Source organism: Acomys russatus, chromosome 29 (genome assembly GCF_903995435.1).
Source record: "Acomys russatus chromosome 29, mAcoRus1.1, whole genome shotgun sequence".
Lineage (NCBI taxonomy): Eukaryota > Metazoa > Chordata > Mammalia > Rodentia > Muridae > Acomys > Acomys russatus.
In genome coordinates, this window is record NC_067165.1 from 15,539,267 (window position 1) to 15,562,984 (window position 23,718).

The window sequence follows — 23,718 nt, forward strand, 5'->3', positions numbered from 1 at the left end:
ATATTGACTTCTAACTTAATTTTATTTTAATTCACAATTGTATGCATGAAATCTGATTTTTAATTTTAACTAATTTTTTGAGGTAAGGTTTCATTATATAGTCCTGGCTGGCTTAGAACTCCCTGTTTACAACAGGGTAGTCTTGAGCTCAAGCTCTGTCTGCCACTGTTTCCTGAATGCTGGTATTAAAGATTTGCACTACTATGCTTGGGCTAAAGCCCAACTTTAAAACACATTAGGACAAATGATAAAGTTAGGTGTGTGGTCACTTTCCATCATGCTATGTGATTGTTGTATGCAAGTACTAGGTAACGACATTAGATCAAGCGCCTTGATTATGTTGTTTATATCTGTCTTCATTGATTGTGATCTGTTTGATCGGTTACTTGGAGAAGCACATTAAAATCTCCTGTGTGAGTATAGATTTGTTTTTCTTTTTTGTTTCATAGTCTTTTCATTTTTGTTTTTATATATTTTGAGTCCCTGCTATTAGAAGCCTGTGTGAGTTTAGAATAATATTGTATCTCAGGCTAATTGAATTTTGTGTAACAAAATAGAACATTTTCTTTCATGATTCTTTTAGCCTTAAGTCTTATATGGGCTAATATTCATGTAATTATACCCACTTTGTTTTGTTTAATATTTTCTGTTAGAGCTTGAAACATACTTATTATAATTTTCTTTAGTGAGAAGTTAAAAACAAGCCCCTTGTGTTTGAAAAAGGGTTTTATTGTTGTTGTTGGATAAAGGTCTAAGTTGGCTTTTTCTCTGTGAAGATTATTGTCCTTGTCACCTTTGTCTCATTGTCACCTTTCAGGTTTAGTTCTCAGTCTTGAGAACAATTACATTTCCCCCCCCTTTCTCCCTACATTTAAATGTTCGGGGCTTGTCTTCAGTATTCCATGGCTTCACAAAGTATACCAAATGTTTGCCTCTACCTCGTACTGATCTTCACAATTAGGGGAGCGTCTCCTCTTGTCCCCTCTTCCCAGGAGGCCACAAAAAGTGAAGCTCAAGGTCACTGTAATCTACAAACGTCTTCAACCTGGCTGCAAAGTTTGGCTGTCTTTCTGCAGTTTTCCCTTGCTTACGTTTCTCACAAAAATTCCAACTCATTACTCATTTAAAAAGACGTTTTCCTTTATTGAACCCATCTGTGCTAGTTGCTCCTAGTAAGTTGGTGCTGTCTCCAGTCTACCACGGTGCTGGAAATTCTAGCCCTCTGGGTTGTCTTCAATACCACAATAGATCTAAATGCTTACCAACCACGCCAGAGTCTGCTGAGCCTGTTGAGGGAGGTGTATATGTACACCCTCAGGGTTTTGCAGCGGTCAGTCTGCCCCATGACTGACTAGCAGATAGAATGGTATGTTCTTCCTAAGGCAGCATTGCAGGCTCCTCCCAGGCTGATGGAGACAGGCCAGCTGCTAGTGTGTGTTCTAACCCAGCAGTAAGAAGTATACAGAGGTGACTGATCCTGAGCAGTAACTGACAGTTAAGCCTTTCCATGCAAAAGCACAGCTTCTAGGGACTCAATTCTTTCTCCACGGGAAATTGAAAGAACTGGTGGATTTGGGGTTGGGTTTCAGTTTCATGCATTGAATGTTCTGCTTTGCTATGATACTTCTCCTGACCTCAGCTCCCCCCTGCCCCCCACCTTCTGTCCCAGACCTGGAGTGCAGTAAGTCAAGCTTAGAAGTAGACTGTCTCTTCTGCCTACTTGTGACTCAGGATAATGTATTATCTTTTTTCTTATAGATGCCTCTTTTCTTCTAACTATAGCATAGTAAGATATTTACCTCCAGGCTGGAGAGATGGCTCAGAGGTCAAGAGCACTGCCTGCTCTTTCCAAAGGTCCTGGGTTCAATTCTCAGCAACCACATGGTGGCTCACAGCCATCTATAATGAGATCTGGTGCCCTCTTCTGGCCTGCAGGTGTTACATGCAAGCAAAACACTGTATATTTAATAAATAAATAAAAAATCTTAAAAAAAAAAAAAAAGATATTTATCTCCGTACTGCCCTCATCTCTTCAGTTTCAGCACGTTAGGGAATTATAGGGACTCACTCCCTCTTGTGGGTAGGTATATTGAAAGCATCTAGTAGTTCACCAAGGCTGACTTTCTCACCTTCTAGCAAACAGGAAGGTAGGGGTTCTGCTGGAAACCTCAGCTCCTTTTCCCTTGCCCTTGTGTCTGGGCTGCACATGGCTGAACTCAACTCCCTGAGCTCTTGGCCAAGGGACCTTATAACACTCTGTCCAAGAGACCCTGACTGATGAGTGGCTCTGCTGTGGCCTGCTCTCAGGCAGGTGGGCCGTGCTGCTCACTTCCTGAAACACTTTGGAGCAAGGGCAGTTGGTTCACTTCTGTCCCTTTCCCTTCTTATAAGCCTCCTGTGGGGGGAGAGAGGGTACAGCAGATGGGCTTCCTGGTTGCCAGGGGCCTCCTGCAGCCCAGGGGAGCTAGCGGTGCCAGTCTCACTTCTGTTCCCATCCCTGGATCCCTGTACATCTTTATCTATTCTCACCAAGCAAGGTGGAGATGTGCCTGGAGGAGACCGTCTTAGATGGTCATTTAGGCACTGGATGGATGGGGGCCCCTTTTTTCTGTCTGTGCTTCCTAGGGCTTAAGATGGAAGAACTTACCTTGCTGAGTCTGAGGCTGGGACCCCACATTTCACTTCCATTCCTGAATGGAAGAGATGATAATTCAATGGTCCAAGGGAGGGAGAACTGTTCATTTTCTTATCCCCTTCTCTCCCAATGCCCAGCAATCCTTAGAAAGGTACTCTTCTATTTTAAACACATGCAATCTGTGCCTGGGAGGCAGAAGAAGCTACACAGGGGCCAGGGAAAGCCTTGTGGGCTTGCCAGCCCTCTCTGTTGGTCACTGGCTAGTAATGTAGAGCATCTGCCCTTTGAAATAGGCTGAGAATCAGGAAGCCAATGTTTCTGAACAGCTCACTAATTTGTAATTTGTCCTGGAAGTGCCCGGGATCCTAGGGCTTGGGAAGGGAGGTGGCAAGCTTCAGAAGGAGAAAGAGTACAAGATGAGAGCAGAGAGTGGAAGAGGACATGAGAGAAAAGCAAAGAGAGGGGATGAGCAAGGGAAAGAGAAAGAAAGAAGGGAAGGATGGTGAGCAATGGAAGAAAGAGAGGGAAAGAAAAACTGGAGGGAGAAGGGAAAAGAGGGAGAGACAGGGGAGGAGCAAGAATAGAACATAGATACATACATCTTTCACTCCTGGCTTTGGAACCCAGCACATGTCAGCTAGCTGGCTTCTGACTCATAACCAAGGATGTCTTTAAGCATCTGGTCCTTCTGTTTCTATCTCGCAAGTGCTAGGATTGCAGGTGTGTTCTTCCATGCTTAGTTTTCTTTTGTTGTTGTTGTTTGTGGTGGTGAGGATCAGACTCAGGGCTTTGTGCAAGCTAGGCAAGCACTTACCAGCTACATTACATCCCCATCCCCCCAGTTCTTTCTTATACCCATTTACCTCCTGAGCAAAGTTTGGGTTGTTACTAGATTTGAAGTATTGTGAATAAAACTGCTATGAATATTTACAGGTCCTTGTGTACCTGGAAAGTTTCATTTCTTTGGGGGCAAGTGCCTGCTCAGGTCTATATCTGAATGCCAATTTTCTGTTTCTAAACCAATCTTCTTATCATTGGCTTCTGCTTTCTTTCTGTGAAGGAACATCAGATCATTGGTTATGTGTAATGGAAGTTATCGTTTCTTTGTAAACAATATGTTTTTGTTTTAATCCCAAGTGTGGGATTTTAGTTTGGGCTTGAGTATGTCCACGGCTGATAATTGCCTTCTGTGGGGCGTGGTCTTTGCCAGCTGGTAGCAGCCTGCCTCTTGCTGCACAGAGAGGGTCATGGTCTAGGACTCTGAGGGAGATAAATAGGAGAGCCCGGAGATAAAGTGTGGCATGCGGCGGTGGTATGTGGTATGTGGCATATAGCAGTTTGGAGAGAGCAAAGATAGGACAGTGTGGCAGCTTGGAGACAGGCAGAGAGAAACATTTCACCACAGAGGCTTGGAGGAGGCTGCTTGCTGGGATTACTGTTGATGGGGCTTGATATTTCCCCAAAAGAACCCAACTTACCCTAAACAGCCAGGAGATATAAAAGGATTTGTGCCCCCTCTCTCTACTAACCTCCTTTTTTCTTACCCAGGGTTAAGGGGTTAGTGGAAGGGAGGTAGAGGCTCCAATACCCCAAATAAAATAGAACTTAAAAAACGAGTGTCAACAGTTACTTTTTTGTTGTTATGACAAAATGCCATAGCAAATGTGACTTAAGGAAGGGTCACATTTTTAGGATGCAGTCCATGGTGGGGAAGGCGTGGAGGTAGGAGTGTGAGGCAGTTGGTCAACTTACACCCAAAGTCAGGAAGTGGGAAGCGATGGGTGATGGTGCTCAGCTCACTTTTCCCTTGTAATTAATTCTGGGACCCCTGTCTATGGACTGATGCCGCCCGCAGCCAGCACCCCTGCTTAAGGACTGATGCCACCCACAGCTAGGACCCTTGCCTATGGACTGGTACTGCTACCTAATCCCTCAGACATGCCCAGAGATTTGTCTCCCCAGGTGATCCTGGATCTTGTTGATAATCAATATTAACCATCCCAGGTAGTGATGGATGCTGTGTACTGTCACCTACACTAGTCCTAGGAGCTGGAGTCAGTTACTCTAATTGTCCGCTGACCTGTTCAACACCCTCAATAGGAAATGTGCTGTGAGAAGGAAGCACACAGGCACTGGAGCCAGACTTCCATCCTGACTTTGTTGTGTACCATGTGACCTTGCACAAGTTACTTGATTTCTTTGTGCTTCAGTTTCCTTACCTGTCACATGTGGGAACCTTTCTTGTGGGATGACAAAATCAGATAGATGGGTAGATAGAAATAGATTGATATACTTGTCCTGTCCTGGATACTCTGCTATTAAAGGATTTGACAGGGAGTGAGGGGGTCTGAAATGCACATGCCAGGTTTCTTAGCCGCTCATAATGGGACTGCTGGCCACTCTTTTGGCATCCTGGCACTGGCCCTCTCACGGGGCAGCTTCTGTTCTGAGTAAACAGTACCTTCCCTGTCACCATTTTTCTTCCAGCCTGGAGTCTAGCTGCTGCCTTTGCTGCTTAAACTGAAATTTTGTTTCTCTTAAGCACATGGGATTCTTCTGCCTCAGCCTCTCGGGGATTATAGGGGTTTCCACTTTTTAGTGTGATCCAGTTCCGTCTCTCAGATACAACAGCCGAACAGAAAGCCCTGGAAATGTCCCAGCACACTATGAGATCCTTACCCCCTGGTTCCCTTCAGTCTCATGGGACTGGAGGTGAAGAGGTGGTGTCACCCTTGACTTGGGATTGGTGGACCGAAGCCCTGTGCATGCCTGCAGGTGGTCCAGAGTCTGCCTTAGGTTGAGCAGCTGCACTGTGTCAGGCCAGGCCTTTCTGGATGAATTGGCTGAGACTGGTTGTCTTTTCATGAAGGGATCAAGTTCCCCAGTGTTTGCTTGGCTAATTACTTCCTTGCTTGTGCTCATAGACCCAATCTTATCGAAACCTGTAGGTTTTTCTGCTTGCCTCTGCTTGTCCTCGCACGGTTAGCTTTTGTTGTGCAGAGCGGCTGGCAAGGGGGCTCTGATAGAGTATTTCTCAGATTTTGGTGAGGCTGGGCTATCTGTTACAGACAGACTTCATGAATTATTTCTAAGCAGACATTTTAAAAAATGTACTCTTTTAAAAAAAGATTTATTATTATTTACACAATATTTGCCCACACATGTGCCTGCTCACCACAAGAAGGCACCAAATCTCACTGTAGATGGTTGTGAGCCACCGTGTGGTTGCTGGGAATAGAACTCAGGACCTTTGGAAGAGCAGATGGTGCTCTTAACCTCTGAGCCATTTCTCCAGCCCTAAGCAGACATTCTTGGGACCTTTGGAAGCCAAGCTGCGTGGAGCCAGGGGAGCCTTCGGTGTTGCTTTAGTGCAGAGGACAATCCCAGGCCTCCGTAACCCTGGCTGCTGGCTTTGGGTTGCCATGTGTGTAAACATGGTGTCTGAATGTGTGCATGTTGGTCTAACTAGAGCACACGTGGAAGGTCTAAATGGACATTTGGGAGCTGCGGCATGTTGTGGAGGAAGTGTTTGAATGGTTGCCCAGCTGTAGGAGGGTGGAAGGAAGCAGGAAAAGCCTGGGGTGTGGTCCTTGGTCTCCGTGGTCGGGGATGATGCAAATGACATGAAGGATGCAGGGGAGGAAGTGCTGCACACCTTCATCTGAGGGAACAAGATGGAAAACAGTGTACCCTGAGGTGTGTCCTCTAGCAAGCAGTCTTCGAAGCAAGGTGTCGTGAGAGTGTGAGCTGTGACTCTGTGCTGCTCTGCGGGGTCCTGGTTTCTCTCCTCTGTGCCTCAGTTCCCTCATTAGAGTAGGAGGGGAGACAATACTGTGGCATAGAGTAATTAGGAAGGTTAAATGGCTTCATAGCCACACATCGGTTTGGGTAGTGCTTGACACTTCAAGACACATTACATCCTTTGTTAAAGATGTAAAGGAACCTGGAGCCCTGGGAGGAAATATAAGTATTGCAAAGGCTGTTGAACCAGACAGCTATGGCGTAGGATGTGAACCTAGCATCCTGTGGCTCTGTAGCCAGTTTCCCAGACCTGGTACCAGCCAGGCAGCTCCTTCATATGCACTGTCATCCCATGCATTGCAGAACGTAGAGCGGCGTGGCTGGCTTCTGATTACTGGATGCCCGTGTCCAGTAGTGACAATAGCAGATGTTTCCACACATTGCCAAACGTCTCTGGGGTTGGACTGCCACTGTATAGGGGGGCTCCGTGCTACTGAGGATTTGCCTGCAATTTCTCTCTCTGGGTTTAAGAGCCAGATGACCAGGATGGCCACTGTGAGACTGTCGATTATATACGACAGGAAAGCTGCACCCAAGAAATCTGCAAAAGATGGCCTAAACAAGGCCTGCACAATGACAATACTAGTTGGTGTGTCGACATGGAAGTCTCACAAGGCCACGTCCCTAGATGAAGAGCTCTAGGCAATTAATGACTGCTGGTGGGGGTGGGAGAGGGGAGGGGGAATCAGTCTTCCCCAGGGATGAGGCCCTGATAGGTGACCCAATCCCAAACTGTCAGCCCAAAACATTCTATACCACATGGAGTCAGCAGGCTGTAGTTTTATAAACATATACAAATACATGTACCAATAGTTAAAGTAGAGGTCATGACTTTGAAAGGTAGTGGGGAGGACATAGGAGGAGTTGGATGGAGTGAGGGAGAGGGGTAGAAGTAATGTATACACAGCACTCATCATAGCTGAAGTTCCCCCAAATTAAAAAAAAAAACCTAAATTAAAACAAAAATAAAACCTCCAATAAATCTAGTTCCTAGTCATCACCTTTGCCCTCATAGATGAGCTCAGGGCACAGCATGTCTGCTGAGGGTTTGGGCTCTTTCCTCCTCATCCTCTTGGCTGGGAAGACATCTGGGTGAATTGTTGTTATCTCTAAGTTCACCAGATCATGAGCCAGGCCAGGGAGACATAGTTTGGAGCTCTCTACACAGTGACAAGTACAGCTAGCTGATTGGCTTAACTAGATTTAGACTACATAGGACCCTGGAGCAGTGTGGTCAGTGACCAGAGGGTGGCTGACCTTGACATTTATCAGTGCCCTTGAGGATCCTTTCCTCTTTGTTTATTTACATTTGTACACACCCAGATCTTTCTCTCCACTTCCTGTACTTCCCTTGCTTGTCTTCCAGCCTTAGAGTTACAACAGGGAGCAACAGTGAACTGTGGTTCGGTGCATCAACGCATGGATGGGATGTGGGCAGAGCTGCTGGGTCCTACAGAACGTGCTGGTTCTGTATCAACCCTGGGTTTTTTTGTGTGTGTTTTTGTTTTGTTTTGTTTTTGTTTTTCTTGTTGTTTATTTGATTGGTTTGGTTTTTTCCAGACAAGGTTTCTCTGTGTAGCCTTGCCTGTCCTGGACTCATTTATAGACCAGGCTTAGCCTGGAACTCACAGCGATCCACCTGCCTCTGCCTCCCTGAGTGCTGGGACCCCTTGTTTGTAAGGAATTTATTGGCCAGCTATTTGATGTCTCTGACTAGATTCTTGGAAAAGTCAGAGCCAAGGCCAAGTGCTACTCTCGGCAGGCATATGTGGAGTGTGCTTTTTAAAAAAGTTTTTTTATTTAAAATTTAAAGGCAACACTCCAGTGTTTGTGTTCATTTTTTTAAAAGGTAAACTGAGTTTTACTTGAAATCTTGCTTTTTTGGGGGTCAATGATTGGTTTTATGTCAGTATTCACGTTCCAAAATACTTAGCTCTCATGTGGGTCTTGGGTTTCCCTCTTTTTCCTGGCATAGCCCATTTCTGTTCACATGAGATGTATCTGCTCCCCTGTTGGACTGTTGCTGAGTCCTCAGGAGTCAGTCAGCTCTCTAGTGCCGATGGGACCAGCCATGCCTGCTATTTCCCTCTGAATCTCTCACAGACCCACCCTTCTGTGGGTTTGACACCTTCCACTATAAACCAAAAATCCATCTTTTCATGAGCGGCGAAATCAGGGCAGGGCTATGTGACTTCTGGGCGCATGATGCACGCTCGAGAGCTATCTTATCAGTCGAAGCAATTAACCCCCACTTCCTATGGAACACAGCTCCCTGCCACCCAGCCAGTGGACAGGGAGCAGCCCAGTGTCTTTTGGGGTAGAGGGGAGCTGAGGACTGTCTACCTATACAGAATGCTATGAACAAACCTTTACTTCCCTAGCTAAAGGGAATCCCACTTGTTCAACTGATGTTTGCCGTATGCCTGCTGGGCACTATGTTAAGGGACACACTGACGGCAGCCAGTAGAAGTTCTTGGCCTGTGGCCTCAGGGAGCCTTGACTCCTGTAGCTTGGCTCTTGGCATCGTAACGTATGCTCTCATTCTTCCTGTTCCACATATAAATGGAAATGGTTTTATGTGTTGACAAGATTTAATTAAAACTTTACATTCTCCCCACATAGATGCCTACTCTCTCTGTTAATAGAAAAACTAAGATCTGGTGTTGGGGAATCTGATTGGGGCTTTCAGCCTGAGGCCAACCCGCTGCTATTTCCCATGCTCCCACTGTGTTCCTTGCTGGGAGTGAAATGTTCATCTGAGTAGGGAGTTGAAGAGGAAGGGAGGAGAGTTTGGGGATATGAATCAGACACCAATCAAACTTCCTAGGAAAGGACCAGAGGATGCTGAAAGCAGGGCAGTGCTTCCCAAGAAGTATTCTGCTTGAGGAAAGTGGGAGCCGTTGGAATTCTGGGGCCTCTGGAGAAAAACATGGGTGTGTCAGCCCACCCCATCAGCTGGCCTTGTCCTTTCAGGGCCCTGTGTGCTGAGGCCCCCTAGGCAGGCTAATCATTTAGACTCTCCCTTACTCAGTATTAACAAGTGACTAGGAGCCAAGACCTGGGATGGAAACCTGGGTGGGCATTCACACATTGCAAGTATTTAAGATTTCCCAGAGACCTCAGTTTCTGACTCCACGTTTCCCAGGCTCCTGGACAGCCTTGTAGAGAATTGTCCTTTCACTGGCTGGTCAGCCTGCGTGCTACCCAAACTTGGAGTGAGGACTCTGAAAAGAAAACAGTATGGACTAGAGTGCCAGCATTAACTAGTGGGGAGGCTGCCTGACTTCTCTGAACCTTGGGCTCCACATTTCTAAGATGGACCAAGGATTAAATGAGGGAAAAAAAATATATATATATATATATATATAAAACCACATAGCTCTTCAAAAACCCAACCCGATTGTCACTTGGCCTTAGGAGTTGGGCCCTCTTGCCTTGTTGCCCCTTATTTTAGGCCCATGTATCTTCTCTACTTTAGTTCTTGTTCATGTTTCTGGAAGTTCCTTGGAGACACAGGCTATGTTTGGACCCGGTACTGGACCATAGCTGCTGATGTATGCAGCCGTCTGGCCATCTGCCCCCTTTCTGCTGTCACAACTGCCTTTTCCATCCCAGGCTCAGTTCAGAAGCACTCACTGTAGATGACTTAGCCCACATAGCAACCCGAAGGTGGCACTCCTGTCACTACCTTTGAATACAATGAAGATATGGCCAAGGCACAGAGTTTTGGAAGCCCAAGCCCAAGGGGCATACTGCTAGCATTTGACAGAAGCAGGATTTGAATCCAGAGCTTGACTGTTTCCCACTAAGTAAGCTATCTCTTAGTAGGTGTTCCCTGGGTGGTGAGTGGGCGAGGCAAGGCTATTATGCTAGAATTGTTGCCAGCAACTAATTCTGGGCGAGCCATTTACAGTTTCTAGGTCTGTTTCTTTGTTAGAAGAGCTGGGATAAAACTCTTGGGTTTTGTTGTTGTTGTTGTTGTTTGTTTTCAAATCCCTTTATTGCAACAAACTCACAAAAATATAACACAGCTAGATTATGATAGCCACCCAAACAAACGCTTGCCCAGCCCCAAGCTCTATGCATCCCAGTGAACTTCTGTACAGTCAGAAGGGCTATCCTAAACCCATGGGGCTGCTTCTAAGGTTTTATACTTTCACTATCCATAATACTCTTACGGACTTATCCATCATCCACAAAAGAAAACAATGACAGAGTTGAAACTAGAACAAGAATTGGATCTCTATCCTCTTTCGTGACTCATGTCTGTTAGCCCACACTGGGTCCAGACAGCGGTCCTGTGAGGTTGCATGCAGTGAAAAGGGTAAGGTGGGTCCCAAGACCCCATCTACAGTTTGAGGAGCCACTGCGAGCAGCGAGCGTCACCTCCATAAGGAGGGCCTGATCTCCCTGTTGGGAGCTATCTCCCATAACTGCTCTGAAGGGGACAACTCAAGGCCATTATGCTCCCCAGGGGCTCCCAAGCTCTCTATCTTCACACACGCTATCATGTGGGGCAAGTGTGAGTCTTTCATCCTACCGGGTGAGCTTACTCAAGAACACATTGACCTTTGGCCTTGGCAGCCCAAGAAAGGGGTGGAGGCTCCCAAGTTGTCCTTTAATTTTGGAACACAGAGGTCCAAATGCAAACGTTATTTTCTGAGCCAGAGCAGCAGGAGAGTTGAAGCAAGGTACCCTTTTCAGCTCCAGCGCTAACGTTACTGCTTCATGACTTCATATAGGTCTGGGGAGGCAGGAGCTGACCAGGCAGTGTGCACTTTATAGCGAGTGAGTGTGACTTCATGAGTGCCTGCCTAGCAGCCAGCCAGCCGTGATCCTGGGGCTGTGATCTTCCACTCGTTCCTTTCTGACTCTTTCTAGGGTATCATGGGGCCATTTCTTGGCCCGTGTGTCTGTCTGACAGCACCCCTATTCACTGCGAGAGCTCCCCCAGCCCACTGGGGTTTATTTCCTGCCTTACTCCCTTCACTCTTCGTGCCCCTCTGCTCTCTGTAGGCACCCCCTCCTCCTACTTCTCCTCTCTTCACACGCTGGCCTGAAAACACCCCCTGCTGGAGAAGAAGGGCTTCTCCATGTCTCAGCTAAGAAGAACAGCAGAGCAGGGGCCGGAGAAGCATTTATATCTATATTGCTTACTTCAGAAATTATTAGCCTTGGGTTACCATAGAGCATTTAAAAATGTGGCTAGGGCAGCAGAGGGGCTTTCCATTTTATGGCATTTTAATGTAAGTGAAATAGCCACATGTGGCTTGAGTAGCGGTTACCTTTTGTGCAGTGTGACCCTTGGGAGGATCAAGTTGAATAGTGATAAGAGGCGGCTTGTGATTCTTTACCCTGAATCGGTCTGGATGCTTGGCTCTAATCACGTCAGGATGCACGCCTTTGGAAAGCCTGTTTCCTGGCTGCCATGGTGAGGTGGAAGCCCAGTGTGTTGGTTGTAGTGGCATGAACTTCATCAGTCTCCTGTAGCACATTGCGCTATAGACTAGGCTGTTCAATGGGTGACAGGGTCGCAATATGTGATGCTCAGGGGATCCCAAAGGCAGGCGGGCACCCCCTTCACCAGGTCTTGATTGCCTCTTCCTGGATGGAGAAGTCATTTCTCTAGGGATGGACTGATGTTTTTGTAGGCCCTAAAGTATATGCATCTCAATAGACTTCTTGAAGAAAAAGAATACAAAATTCTAAATGTGAAATTGGTCACCCTGGTAAACAGTTATATAAGATGTTTCTATGTATAATGTAGGAACAGTCACATCCTGTGTTAGTTTAAAAACCTGACATGTATCAAATTCTGCAAAACCCAGAAAACAACCATTTTTATTATTATTATTATTATTACTATTATTATTATTATTATTATTAACTTGCTGCTCTAACCTCTGTAATATTTATCCCCTTATATCTTTTGGCCGAATGCTCTTTGATCACCCCTTCATATGGTGATTTTTTTTGGTTTTTTTTCTAGAGGGAGACTGAAAAGATTTAGTTTTTCTCCCAGCACAGTTGACAAGATGTGTGCTTTATGATTGATAGCTACCGTGCATACAGGATGACTCCAGGCAACAGACACCCACTTTTCTGCTTTACTGCTGTAGGTTAGAGTCTTACAATATAGGGATTTTGATAAAAACCTGTTCTGCATTAATTCCCACCAAAAGGGAGGAGACTGCCTGGTGTATTCAGAATTATCTACATTATTTTGTCAAATGTATTCTCAGCAGGAGGCGTCCCCTTTTGAGTGGGTATCAGCTCGAACAACCTTCTCCTCCTGCACTTCCGCCTGCCTTCCTCCTGGGAGAAGCTTGCATAGACTAGCTTGTGCTCAGCTTCTCCGTGGCTCTCCCCCATCGCTCCCGTGCTCCAGGGCCAAGTGCCGTGCAGGGAGGCCTGCAGCCCACTGAGCTGGTGAAAGTCATGGCAGCAATGACCTGATGTTGCATTAAAAGACCTGTGGCTGGGCCTGGTGGTGCAGAGCTATAGTTCCAGCTACTGGGGGCGGGTGGCTTGAGGCAGGATCATGGAAAGTTCAAAGCCAGCCTGGGGATTATAGAGTGAGGTCAAGGCCAGCCAGAACACACCAGCAAGAAACCATGCCCAGCAATACGTGCTTAAGGATCCTCACGTAGCACAAAATAAAAGGAGGTCTGAGGGGATATAACTCAGAGATAGAGCGCTTGTCCCATGTGTGTGAGACTCTAGTTTTAATCTCTAAAACTGTGAAAACATCAAAACAGAGTCAAATAAAACAAACCAACAACAGTGAGCCCTGCACATAAATCCCACTAAATGGAAACTCAAGTTACCCCTAAATAACCTTCTGCCCTTAGCTGGATCTTTAAACTTCTATAGCTGCTGTAAGCCCCAACATGAACTCGGGGGACTTGGAGGAAGAGGAGGCAACAGGGTGGAAGTGAGTGCACGTCACCCACCGCAGATACAGCATCTCACCACGGAGAATGCACAAGACTGCATGCATCTGGAAATACACAGCCAGGGCCTGGACAGGGGCCCAGGCAAGCAGAGTCCTTAGAGCAGGGGTTCTTAACCCTCCTGACGCTGTGCCCCTTTAACACAGTTCCTTGTGTTGTGGTGATTCCGCCCCCCCCCCCAGCCATAACGTTATTTCACTGCTATGTCATAACTGGATGTTTGCTCCTGTTATGAATTGTAATGTAACATCTGATATGTGACCCCCCCCCCACTAAGGAGGTGGCCACCCACCAGTTGAGAACCCCTGACTTAGAGTATTCTACAAGGCACTGTTGCCAAGTCTGCAGCCCAGCTGCTTTCTGATCTCCCCTCTGAACCTCAGGTTCCTCAGCCTTTAGAACAAGAGTAAGGGCTGGTCTAAGAGTGAGCACAGGCCTTCAACGTGCTGTGTCGGAAATTGTATCTTGTTTTGTTGTTGCTCTTTTTCTGAAGGGAAACAGAGCAGGAGGGGATCTGAAGAAGAGGGAAGGTGGGCAGAGGGAGCTGGGAGGAAAGGAGGGAGGGAAAAATGTGGCTAGGATGTATTATAGGGGAGAAGACTCTATTTTCAATTAAAAGAAGAGAAAGCCCATGGATCTTGTGTTCGGAGCAGGATATAAGGAAGGGAAGGACGGAAAGAGGGAAGGAGCCTTCAATTGAAGTCCTGCTCTGAATTGGGTGTCCCAAAGGCCACTGAGCAGGGTAGGAGAGTGTAGCTGGGGGAGTTTCCGAGTGGGCGGGGCTTGGCCATCACTTTTCAACCCAGCCTTGTCACTCATGAGTTTCCACAGGGTGGAATGTGGGGACATCGTGTCTGGGTTGTCTGGGCCAGAGAGGATCCTTAAGCACGTATTGTTGGGCATGGTTTCCTGCTGGTTCCAAGCCTGTTAGAATAAGGAATTGCCAAGATGGTGCGTTCCTGATGCCCTTGAAATTAATGTCACAGCTGTGTCTGGATCCTTCCCTATAAACCCCAACACAGATTTCAGGGTCCCTGGGCCTGACAATTAAAGTGTGAGGGGCAGCAGAAGCACAGGTCTTCAGCTCCTTGACATCACAGTTCTCTCAGCATCAGCCACCCTTTCCTGTCAGCCCTTGGCAGTCAACGATGGCCCTAGGCCCTCCCATGAGGATGCCCTGAGGGGAAGCTACATAGCCTCCCAGGTGGCAGAGCTTATAAATGTGGCACCTGACAAAGCAGGCGCAGGCCTCTATGCCATTTTCAAACCCGGCATGGAAGAAATCCTGGGAGGAATTCCTTCATAATGTTGTCATCACTGCTTTGTTCATGGCAAGACGACCCACCACTCATTTTTGCTTTTTGGTTCTTTCTGTTTTCTATCCATAAAGTTTCTCTCTTTCTTTTTCTTTCAAGTTGAGAGTTATTGAGGAAAGTTTTTAAATTAGCATACAAACTCATGGGTTTCATTATGAAGTTTTCACATATATTTTTTATTGATTTCCTGCCCTCCATAGGTTCCCTGTCTTCTCCCAGTACCCCTTTTCCCCCACTTTTATGTCTCATGTACTCTTTTCCTTTCTGCTCTCTCTCTTTTTCTTCTTCCCTCTCCCTTAAGATCTCTTTCCCTCCTCTAATGGTACCCTATCTAGTTTTATGACCCTATAGATATGCACATATATAAAGTTAAAATCCAGGATCCACATACGAAAGAAATGTCTGAGTCTGGTTAGTTCACTTTCTAGTTAGTACAACTTTCTAGTTAGTACAACTTTCTAGTTCCATCAAATTTCCTTTAAGTGTTGTGATTTTATTTTTTATTTTTCTTTGTGGCTGAATAAAACCACCTTCTTATTTATCCAGAAGTTGTATGTTAGCTGAACCAACAGTCACAGAGGCGCATGCTTCTTGCTCTCCTGCTGGGGCGAAGAGCAGCGTGGGAGACCTCAGGTCTTAGCCCTCAGGAACACCATGCTGGCAGCTAGCTCACAGCTCCCGCAGCCTTTAGAGCCTAACGGGGTTCCCAGTCCTCGGCTTCTCCTCTGAGTTCCTTAGGCTGTGGCCTGGAATTCGTGTGTGTCTGCAGCCATGCCAGGAACTACCACCCTTCAGGGAATCTGGCCTGGGAACTTTGTCATCATCCCTCAGGGCTGCTTTAAGAGTGTCAGTAGAGAGCTGGCTGAGAGCCAGGCAGAGCTGAGTGTCTCCAGGTGAGATGGCAGGCCACAGGGCTGGGGTGAGGACAGGCAGGGACAAAGGGGTGGCATATGGCCCCTCATGTTCCCAGCACATCCGAGACAGTGATTGGTCCAGGTGTGCCTGCCTCCGACACCCATGGAAAAGCTGAGGGATTCCGAGATGGGCTCAGAGTAGGTGAGTTCCAGTTCTCAGCCTCTGCTTTGTCATTGTGTGACATTCATAGTGCCACCAGCTGCTTGGGTGTTTAAGAGGAGCTGTCCCTGTTGACATGCTTCTTGCTGTCCTGCTGGGGCGAAGAGCAGCACGGGAGACCTTGGGTCTCAGGCACCAGGAAGGACCCCCTGGCTTCACATGCTGCCTGCTGCCTCCCAGCTCCTTCACTTCCAGCTACTTTTCCCAGAGGATGAGGACTCATTGGCAGCCTGCCCCAGCTCACCAGGCCCATTGCAGCCCATCAGTCTCCACAAGTGCTCAGAGCACCCTGTCTTTGTCTGACATGAAGGTAACTGCACCCTGTCCCACCCCACCCCAAAGGCTCTCTCTCCGAGGGCTCTGTGTCATTTTGAACAGCCATCTGGCTTCCTCTTTCTAGCCAGTATCCTATTTGCATCTGGAATTTCCAGCCAGCCAATTCAGCTCTGCCTTGCTTTGGTATTTCTACAAACTTATCCTTAACCCTGCTCATAATACAACGATCTGCAGCCCAGCAAATCCTGTCTCAACTACAGAACTCCAGGGTCAGGCTTTCAGTGAGAGATTTTCCTGGTGGGAGAGCACAGTTTTTCTTTCCTTTCTCTGGCCTATTCATTCACCGGATGCTTTTGTCTTAGAGACAGGGTCTCACTATGTAACTCATGCTTATCTAGAACCTGCCATGTTCCCACAGTAGCCTTCCAAGTGCTGGGATCAGAGGCATGTGCACACTGCAGGGCCATAACTGGCTTTCCTGGGTGCTTCCTAGGCACCCATGGTAGAGTCCCAGGACCTCTGTAGCCAGTCAGCTGTGAGTATGCCAGTGACAGGAGACAGAGTGGTATGAGAGGGGACAGTCCTCACCTCTGCTGTCTTTCCTAGCTGAGCTAGTAATTGCAAATGATGGCTTCGTGGTCTTTCTGAGACCCCCCTCACTTCATGCGTAGCCTGAGGAAAGAGGTCTGGGAGTCTGCACACAAGTAGGGCTCTGAAACCCCTGTCTCATGCGGGCTGAGCTGTGAGCAGCCATCTTCCTTTATTTTTTAGTTTGAATGGGAAGAAAGAGGAAGTGCCTTGCTGTGGGGGAGCAGTCTTCTGGTTCCTTTCTCTCTGTGCAGGGCGCAGCTGTTTCTCAGGAGAACAGGTTTGCCCGGTGGAGCAGTGGAGCGTTTATTTGGTTTCTTTGGCTGATCATGGGGACACACCTGCCACTTCTCCACTTCCTGAAAATCAAGCAGTTTCTTTGAAAAGGGACATTTTCCTTAAAATACATTGTGTGGTTTGAGGGTGAGGTAGGGTTTCTTGGATTTTTATGATTTAATGTGTCTGCAAAAACTTTAAGCTACAAAATGAAAATATGCTGACAGTCCTTTGGTTGAGATTTAGAGTCTGGCCATTTTAGTTTTGATGTTAGGTTTTATAGTAGTTTCAGTTTTTAAGATTTTAATTTATTCTTTGAAAATTTGATAAATTCTTACTTTCTCAGGTTTTCTCATTTGTTCCTTGTTTTAGTTCTCATCTATTCCCTTTATGCTCTGTACATACTACAAGCAGACATTAGGTGCAGTTCATGCTTTATTGATCCAGATTTCAGCTGAAGTTTTACACACACACACACACACACACACACACACGGCAAACAATGAAATGGATTTTCTTAGATACCAACTTTAATTTACTTATTTATTTCTATTATTTTTGCAATGTATATATGTGTGTGTGGGTGTATGCATGTGTGTGGGCTCTTGTGCATGTGTGTACATGTGTACATGCATGTATGTGTATGTGTAGGCCATGGTGATGATGTTGGGTGTCTTCCTCCATTGCTCTGCAGCTTATCTATTGAAGTTGGATTTCTCCTTTGAGCCAAGAATTCACTGATTTGGTTAGCCTAGCTAGCCAGTTTGCTATGGTAGACCCCCTGTCTCTGTCTCCCCAGGGCTGCGATTGGGGCTTCATATGGGTCCTGTTTAAGTCATGTGCTAAATTTGAATGTTCTACTGTAAGAGTTAATTTTTATGGGATAGCTTGGAGACAACTGCAAATATATTGGTTCATAAAGCAAAGTATATTTATATTTAGTGTCCTATATTTACTGAGGCAGCAAAGAGACCATAAACATTTCAGAAAGTTCTTCAAATGAGCATTTGGAATTGATTGCATATCTATTTACCAGAAAATTTGAGTAATCAGTATGCCCCATTTCCAGAACTTTCTATAATAAGGTTTTCTTGTAAGAAGAGACAATTATGCATTGGGTAGGGATTGAAATTGTGGGGTCAGGTGGGACCAGAGTCATTGGTGACTTCATTGATAGCATTGTGCCCCAAAAACATGACCTTTGCTTAGTTACTTTTCTGTTGTTGACATAAAATACTCTGACAAAATCAACTTAAGAAAGAAAGGGTTTATTATGGCTTATAGTTCCACAGGGCTAGAGTCCATCTTGGCACGGAACACATGGCAGGAGAAGCTAGGAGCTTGCTGACTTGCTCATCACATTTTTATCCACATGCTGGAAGTATTAGCACATGGTATGTGTATGTGTGTGTGTGTTAACAGGAAGTGGGGCAAAGTCACACAACCTCAAAGCCCAATCCCAGAGATGTAGTTTTTCCAGCAAACCATAACCTTCCTAGACAGCGCCGCCAACTGAGTGGGTGGGGGAGGGGGGCTGAGCATTTAAATGTAGGTGCCTATAAGGGACACTTGTAAGCACCACAGGCTCTGGCCTCTGATTGCTCATCTGTAAATGGATGCTGGGATGACAGTCCCTCTCACGGCTGCTGGGAAGATTAGATACAGCCGTGCTTGAACAGGACCCAGCACAAAACTCTTCATTCCCTGAGCGCTGATGCTGGATGTTGCATGGCAGTTGTTCTTAGAGTCATGGTGCTTGAGTCTTCTCCACCAGTCTTGTCATCATCACCATCATGACTATTCTGGGGGCCAAAGATGCTAGCCCATCTTTCCAAATAGCCCTGGAGCTTAGGGAAAGTTGAGGAACTTACATTGTGGAATTCAGTGTTTCTAGGGAAGCCCCTGAGTTCATTGATATCAGAACTAGTTATTTAGCCTTTTAGTTAGTTAAGTGTGTGTGTGTGTGCGTGTGCGTGTGCATGTGTGTTTGGTCGGAGTATGAGTTTTCAGGAGTCATTCTCTTATTTTATCTTGTTTTTGAGGCAGGGCCTCTCTTGTTTCTGCAGTTACTATGCCTACTCCATGGTGGCTAGCCTGTGAACTTCCATCAGATTCTCCTGCCTCTGCCTCTTATCTTTCTGATGGAATACTGGGATGACATAATGTGCACCATCATATCTGGTGTTAACTGGCTTTTATGTCTTAGTTTGATTAGCAGGCTATTACGCCAGAGGCATTGTTGTATCACGTGAGAGTCTGGTCCATGACTCCTAAAGCTTGTGGGTACTGACTTCAGCTCTGAGAGTCAGAAGCTGCTGGCTCCATGCCCTCTGCCTACTCTCTGGATTCAGGGTCTAAAGTGGCCCTGGGGAAGCTTGGAGGTTATACACACAGCTCATATTCTATCTGTAGACCTTGGGAACTGTTTTGATCTTGAGATCTTGTGTTGTCTAGTGGATTTGAAAAACTAAAAACAACCTCCCCAAGATATAAGTATCTTCCTTTTCACTTTAGCCTGCCCCTTACAGCCTCTGTCATTCCTGAAGTGGGCCTGACAGTGAGCATTCAGGAAACTGATGCTAGTGTGTGTGTGTGTGTGTGTGTGTGTGTGTGTGTGTGTGTGTGTGTGTGTGATCTCCAGTGCTTGCTCTGTGCTTTGAGTTAGCACTGCATCTTCATGCCTCTCTTGGTCCCTCCCTGGTCAGCAGCACTCTGGAGCCAGACTGCCACGTTTCAATTCTCAGCTCCTCTACTTTTGACTACATGACTAGAAATGGTTAGGTTAATTCACCCCGTTGCATGACCTGCAAAAGACATTCAGAATACCCCACCCCCCTTTGGCAGGACTGTGGTGAGGCTGCTGGTCAGCATATGTGTGAAGTGATTAGAACACACAGGTACCATCAGGGTTGCCATGGGCTTGCTGCCATTGTAGCACTGCCTTTTTCTCCTAGCAACTACTTGGGTCTTGAACTTCTTTAATTTTTCTAACAATGAACTGAGAGCCAGAATGTTCCTCAGCTACAAGGTGCAAAAGAGAAAACAGATGAAAAGTTGCAGTGGGGCACCCTTGATGAAATAAGCCAGCTGGCCTTTCCCAGCCATGAAAAGCTCAGTTGGAAAAGGTGGGGTTGGTGCGGAGACAGAGCAGGAGGCCAGAGGATGAAGGGAGTTCTGTCTGCAAGGGCTTGTTATTAGGCCAGGGACTTCCTGTTCCATTGTGGCATGCCCTCAAGTGCTCACAACAGGGGTGCTAAGCTGGTGTTGATACACTTCCTCAAAGAGCTCCCTGGTATTTTCACAGAAAGGCAGTGCAACCAAGTGGCCCCAGCATCCCACGTGATAGAAAGCTGGAGCCAGTGTTTTCTGATTCTCCCAAAGACTCAGGATGTGAGTAAAGAGGAAAAGGAGGACTCCTGGATCCCCTTGGTAAAGGAAGAGCAGGGAGAGTGGGCTCTAACTAGGAGAGGATGGCCCTCCTCTAGGGAACTTCCCACGTATAGAATGGGTTCAGCAGAGTTTCTGCAATTTCCTAAATCTCATAGTGAAGGGGGGGGGGCGGGTGGAGGGAAAATGGAGGGGTCTTCTGTTATTGTATTCGGGTTAGGGCAGTTCAGCACTCACCTACGATGTGTGCTCCTGTGTGCTTGTATGTGCTCCTTCTTCTCCTCCCTCTCCCCTTCAGCAGCCTGTGTTTCATCACCTGTGTTGGTGGTTATAACTAACCGAGAATAACCAGCTGCCACACATTCAGATTTATGCTAATAAAATGATTGCTCAGAGATCATCTTATTTTTCTTGTGAAATTACCTCCCCGCCCCCTAAGCCTTAGGGGTATGTTATGTTGAAATGCAGCAGGACCCAGCTATACTTACAGAGAGAATAAAGATGAAGCCTACAGGACAGAACTGTCCTTAAAACTGGCAGCTGTGGCCATGGTGCTTTTCATACGTCTGAGCAAAGTTTTGCAAATTGCTTGCCGTGCGGGGGCAGAGACCTAAAGTCTCCACAGTGCAAACTCCTGGTGCTTAATTCATATTTGTAGATTGCTAGATGTGCAATTAATTAAAAAGTGCTATTAGCTGCATGCTTCCATGGAAACTTGCTACGGTACCCTGGAGTACTCCACAAATGAAGTTAGGTCTTGTATGAGTTATATAATTGTATGTGTGTGTGTTTCTTTAAATCATAAATGTAGGACTAATATTTCCAAATCCATTTTTCTGTCTATAATGTACACTTTCATGCTTTTTCTATAGCGTTGGTATTTATATGTAAGAATAGTCCAAGACCAGTTTAGAAGTCAATAATTTTGTTGACTTTATCAGAAAATGCATTGATCTTGAGCAACATTAGAAAGATAAAAAGAATTCCTTTCATTTCTTGCCTTTTATTCTTAACTTTATTAATAGCTACTTAATATAATTTAATGTGAACTATTGACTTGGTAGCCTGTGTACATACATGGGATATTTTCACAGCTTAGCCAGGGTCTGAGTAGCAGGAAATGGGAGCTTGGTACATGACTGGTACAAATGTAAATTAGTGCTACCATTGTGGAAAACAGCCCGGGGTCTCCTTAAAAATTAAAAGTAGAACTACGACATGAGCCAGCAACTTAACTTTTGGATACTTTCTCAAAGGAAAAGAAACCAGTGATGACAATCTTCCATGTTTACTTCAGTGCTTTTCATGGTAGCCAGGAGACAGAGACAACTTAAGTGTCCATCAGCTGATTACTGGATAAAAGAAATGTCTCACATGCACACACAGTGGACTGCTTTTTATCCATTAAAAATTAAAGTCTGTCATCTCTGACAGCATGGCTAGACTGGCAACCATTATGTTAAGTGAAGTAAGCCAGGAGTAGGGAGACAAGTACCACACGGCCTTGCTCACATGTGAAATATATACTTTCTATATATTTGCGTGTGATTTGAATACGAAACATGTCCTCATAGGCTTATACATTTGAACACTTGGTCCCCAGCTTGTCACACTTCTTGTGAAGGCTGTGGAATCTCTAGGAGATAGGTCTTGCTGGAGGAAGTATGTCACTAGGGGTGGGTTTTGGGATTGTAGAGCCTGGCCCCACTTCCTGTTCACGCTCTACTTCTGGGTTGCTGACGCAGTGTGATGGGCTGGCTACATATTTCTGCTACTGTGTATTTTTCACTGTGGTGGACTGTATCCCTTCTGCAACTGTAAGCCATAATAAACCCTTTTTTTTTTTAAATTGATTGGGTCAGAGTGTTTAATTATAGTAACAGGAATGAAATAAGACACACACACACTCACACATACATACGCCCAAATGCACACACAAACTCACACACTCTCTCATATACACTCACACACACACATACTCACTCTTACACACACACAATCTTACATATACACATGCACTCATAGAAACTGGGATGAGGAACATTTGATCAGTAGGTACTAGGCACAGTTAGAGGGGAACAGTAGTTCTGTGGTGCTGTGTGCACAGTAGGGTAACTATAGACAGGGACTGCAACGTCTACTTCAGAAAGACAGAAGGAAGAACTGGAAGTGTTTTCACCATAAAGAAGAGCTGTCTGTTGAAGCATGGGTTATAGGTATAAATATGTATCCAAATAGTTCTTGATAGCTCATGGATAAAGGCAACTTTGTATTTTTATGTTTCAAATTAAAACCTTAGTTTTAAAACTAACTTTTTATCCTTGAGGTTGTTAAAATGATTCTGGGCCTTGGGAGGTGAGACCTACCTGGAACCAGGGCATCGAGACTAGATGGAGTAGACTCTGCAAACAGAACCCTAGAATTCATTCACAAACATGGTTTTGTGTCTTTAAATAGTCTTCTGTTGAAGGAAATTGAGTTCACTTAAAATGGCTTGGATCGGGGTGTGAATAGCTATGAGGAAGAATGGTGTCTTTGTAAAGGCAAACTTAGACATGTTGTGGTTTCCAAGGCTCTCCTGCCTCCTGGCTGCATCGATGCCAGGGGGAGCAGCCCTCCACCCTTGTGACCTGCTCCTCAGCCCTACAAGTCATCTCAGGGAGGAATGTCCTCTGTACAAAGTGAAGAGGCTTTCTTCATGTGTTGACCTGATTGTTTTTGGAGAGGGGCTTGGCAGAGCCTGGGGAAGGCAGAACCCTGCCAGTAGACACAAGTGAAGGCCTTCTTCTGTGGGAATGATGATGCTATTAATCACACAGGCATATGTGTATACGCGTGTGCACACACATACACATACATGTGCATGCATACACATACACACTCACATGTACACACACAAATATACACACACATATACATACACACATACACTCAAACACACATACACACATGTATACACACACACATGCACGCACACACATGCATGCACACGCATACAGACACGCAAAGTAAAGAATTTTAGGAGGTGTCAGCGTGCATTTATTTGGCTCACCAGAACCATGGTAACCTCTCAGTGCACTAGACCTTCACATTTGGAAGATACAGATAGCAAAACTCAAGGACTTTGCTGTTTTGTGGGAAGACTGAGTGCCATAGAAGCTGGGCCATGGCTGCAGAGCCTCAGCCTGCTCCCCATCCACCCACCTGGTGTTTATGGCTGCACAGAACCATATACTTCAATGATGGTGCACATTTTCTCAGAACCCACTAAGAAGCAAGGCGTGCAGGAACTGGGGCAATGCTGCAGGAGGTGAAGTGTTTGCTGGCCAAGTAAGAGGGGCTGGATTCAGATCCCGGCATCCCCCAAACAGTTGAGTATGAAAGCACACATCTGTAATTCTAGTGCCAGAGA